Genomic DNA, 4,132 nt, shown 5'->3' on the forward strand with positions numbered 1-4,132 from the left:
CAAGGTTTTAAAACAAAGGGTTGGTTGAGCTTTAACAATACAAAACCAATAAAAAAAGGGACCAAGCTTTAACAATACAGGGTCAATGGACTAAGAGTAGTTTCACCGGGAATAATTCTCCTCTTAGTACCAAAGTTTAAAAACAAAAGGTTGGTTGAGCTTTAACAATACAAAACCAAGAGTTGATTTTAAAAAGGTTGAGCTTTAACAATACAAAACCATTTTCAAAAACAAGTGGGTGCAAAGCTTTAACAATACTAAGCACAAAGTAAAAGAGATTGGAAAATAATTTGAGTACCTTGACAATTTTAGTCAATATCATTCTCACTCCTTTAGATACTAGCATCAATGAGGAATCATACATCTCAAGCAAGCATTAATGGTGAATATCTCAAGTAGCATCAATGGTTAGCACAAATCACATAAGAAACAAACAATCAAACACTTAATTAAAACTTAATTCTAATCGAAAGATTGATTAAATTAAATATGATCATTTAAAAATATTTAGAAATAATAAAAAAAAATATTTGTGTCTTTTTCTTTTTTGAGATTTTTATAGAAATGAAAATCTACATTATCTACCATATAAGAACATTGATGGCTCTGGAAAAGCCATCAATGCCCTAACTTCTTATTTTGCCACCTTCCCAAAATGTGGGCAATTTTGGTCCTAAAATTATTTTTTCCAATCAATTATGTCATTTTGTTCCATTACAACTAAATGTTTTTTTATTTTTGCCTTTGGTTGCTTGGATTGAAGCATATGATGATGTCACCTTGGTGTTTTTAATTCCAAACCAATTAGTAAAACCCTGTTATTGCACGTGAATATTTTGTCATCACATCAATTTTGAAAAGCTTTTGAAACTCTCTCTACCTCCACAAAGTTCTGCCAATATCTATTCTCTTCTTTATCCATCAGTTCTTCGTCTTCTTCTGTTCTTCGTCTTCCTCTCTCTTCCTCATTCTTCTTCTTCTTCTTCTTCTTCTTCTTCTTCTTCTTCTTCGCTTCTCCTCCTCAACCTTCTCATTCTTCTTCTTCTCCCTTTGTTCTATCTTCCTTCTGATCCTCTTCTTCTTTCTAATCTCTCCATATATTGTTCAAATTTGGTTTATTTCACGATTTAACTGATTTATTGTTTAGGTTTTGCAGAACAACAGAGGAGGAAGAAAGAATAACGGGTTCTGAAACATGAAAAAGCAGAAACAAACCAAATGGAAGATAGGGGTTGCAACTAATTTGCGGTTTTGAATTTGTAGTTAGGGTTTTAGTGGTTTATTTGATGATTTTGTGGTTGATTTTTCAGGTTATAGACTGGATCGAGTTTTGCCGCTGAGTTTTGAAACTAAAAAGGTATGTGTTCTCTTTTGTTTTCTTATAAGCTTAGGGTCTTGATTTTCAAGTTAGGGTTCTTATAAACTTATGGTTTTAATTATGTAGTTAGGGCTTTTGTGGTTGATTTGATGATTTTGTGGTTTATTTTTTAGGTTATATACTGGATCGAGTTTTACCGGTGAGTTTTGAATCTAACAAGGTACGGCCTTAAAATTTTTTATGTATTTTAGGATGAAGGTTTGGACATTGTTGTTGTTTTGTTGTTATAGTGTCCAGAAAATTGGTGTTTATATTGGTAAATTTGATTTGTGCTAAAATATTTTTGTTTTACTGTTGGTTAATTTGTTTTAGCGAAAACATGTGTGTAAATGTATAAATAAGGGTTTATAAACATACTCACAAGCTACAGAAAGTTAATGAAACAAATGCACTTGGACTTAAACAAGCTATAAGTTATTTCTTTATTATTTTTATCCGTGTGTAATTTAATTTGGTGTTTATGAAATTTTAGGTTTTGTACCTAACTGTTCACCACTGTTTTTTCAAAGGAATTCGACAGAGGCATCCTCATGTTAGGTTTGCAAAAGTACATTTGTACAATAACTACAGCCTAAACTGATGATTATATGTTGTTCTTGCAATTATGGGTTTCAACACCGGTATAATATCCAACTTTCAACACCTGTACAATTTCCAACTTTCATGTCCAAAAAAATAACTTGATGTTCAGAGCATCCAGCCACAAGTTTCTTCTGAAATTCACTGGTAGAACAACTGTTAGTGACAATAACAAGCATGAAATCCCTAATAAGGTTGCCAATTTCACTACTTTTCCTGATATCATCTCTGGGAAGTGGCAGAAAAATCTTATAGATATAGCTTATGTTGTTTTTATGGTTGGAAATTTGTATTTATGTTTTAATGTTTGTCTTATAATTATTTATCCATGTTTTAATGGTTGTTTTAATTGTTTTCATCTGTAGATGTGATTGACATGGTCGACGAAGTTGGATACACCCAAAGTCTAGCAGGAAGCAAAATACCACAGGTTAACTTGATATTGAAAGATCTGGGGTAAGATGTTACACTAATTTATTCGATATACTTCAATGTATTCTGTGTTTCCATCTCCTTTTTGTTGAGTTATCAGTTTTTTTATAAATGCAGTAACAACACAATCCATTGTACCTTATGGGAAGAATTCACATTAGCATATTTTGCGTACAAACAGAAACAGACGGATCCCTCTATCCCAATAATTATTATGCTACAGTATGCAAAGGTTAAGGAGGAAAGTAGTTTTAGATGTCATCATGTTATGGTTGATCTTATCATGTTGTTGAACATTATTTTGGACAATTGGTTTGACATTTTAAACATGTTTCTAGGTAAATACCCATTTGCTGTGACGAATACTTATAATGTCACCTAGATTCATATCAACGGGGATACGGCTCAAATTAATGAATTTCTTAAAAGGTAGTGACTCTGTAGCAACGACATAGAACCCTATAGAAATAGAATTATAACTATGATTGTTTTCCAGCGTGCTAATTATTATTATGCTTTTTCCCAGGTTGCCTATGGAAAGTTTAATTGGTACTTCAGGCCATGATAAGAGCACCCAGTCCCAAGTTTGGTAACAAAGTTTTGCAGACTCTCAACAAACACCGTATCAAAAATTTCTGTCCAAAGTTGTTAAGCTTCTCCTGCGAAGCATTACCATATTAAAGGATATATCTATAACTAACAAGGCTTCGCCTTAATTTGTTTGGATAAAATATTAATTCTTAATCATTTTATTTAAATGTTATTTAGGTCTCTAAATAGCATGCAATTGCTTATTTAATGCAAAGGTTTTAAGGGACAATATATACTAAAATGAAATCCCTAAATTATATATACATATAATATAATGTAGCATGTGTGAATATAGACTTCTAAATATGTTTTTCAAGTGAAACATTACACAACAAATCAACAATTATGAACAACCGGAGCTGTCACTGCAATTTTTTCCAATTTGTTGGGGTCAGTTCTTCCAATTTGTATCTGCAATTCTTTTGTCTATGTTTACATTATCATGCTTTCCATTTTATATTGTCCTGTTTAAACCAGTTTCTGATATGTTTATGTTGTAGGGAACCAATGCATTTTGTAGGCAATCCATGGTGGAGTTGATAAGCCTCAAGCAACAATAAGATTCAGAAGATGATTCTTCTAATGACAGGACCGCACAAGAAGTTGAATTGCCACACATATGTAAGGTAGATAGTTGTAAAATGATAGCAAACATTTCGAAGTTTGTTATGTAGGTTACTAGCTGAACATTTTTCACATCTCTATCAGAAAGTTACTAGATACTCTGGGTACTGTGAGCAAAATGCTACAGCATCATTGTCATGTATTCAAACTTTTTTGATTGAGATTTATTATCATTCATACAATTAAATGATCATCAAAGTAAATATCATTTTTTAAAATTAATATATATTATCATTCTCTTTTTTTGAATAAATCTAATTAGACTTTATTTTTTGGAAGGATGATATCCAAGAAAAAATGGTTTTAACAATGTCAAACCATATTTGGTTGGTTGCAAGTGGGTGTTTAGAAGAAAGTAACATAAAGATGGTACACAAACATATACAAATCTTGATTAATATCCAAGGGTTTAGACAAAAGAAATATGTGGATTATTTGGACACATATGCACTAGTAGCAAGGACGACAACAATTAGAGTATTGTTTGCAATAGTTTTTTGTAAGAACTTATAGTTCATCAAATGGATG

General features: G+C 31.6%; 1 long non-coding RNA gene across 9 annotated transcripts; it reads left to right on the plus strand.

Moving 5' to 3' along the window:
- Positions 1-854: 854 nt before the first annotated feature.
- LOC131656435 (uncharacterized) lies at positions 855-3,726 on the plus strand. Of its 9 annotated transcripts, none has more exons than XR_009300095.1 (7): positions 855-1,357; positions 1,492-1,538; positions 2,323-2,413; positions 2,507-2,621; positions 2,728-2,818; positions 2,916-3,370; positions 3,481-3,726. It is a non-coding gene; the product is annotated as an uncharacterized LOC131656435 (long non-coding RNA). The 9 variants fall into 9 exon arrangements; XR_009300097.1 differs by lacking the exon at positions 3,481-3,726 and adding an exon at positions 1,851-2,151 and having other exon boundaries at positions 2,916-3,133; XR_009300099.1 differs by lacking the exon at positions 3,481-3,726 and adding an exon at positions 1,851-1,915 and having other exon boundaries at positions 2,916-3,133.
- Positions 3,727-4,132: the final 406 nt, after the last annotated feature.

The sequence above is a fragment of the Vicia villosa genome, linkage group LG3 (assembly GCF_029867415.1).
Source record: "Vicia villosa cultivar HV-30 ecotype Madison, WI linkage group LG3, Vvil1.0, whole genome shotgun sequence".
In the NCBI taxonomy this organism is placed as follows: domain Eukaryota; kingdom Viridiplantae; phylum Streptophyta; class Magnoliopsida; order Fabales; family Fabaceae; genus Vicia; species Vicia villosa.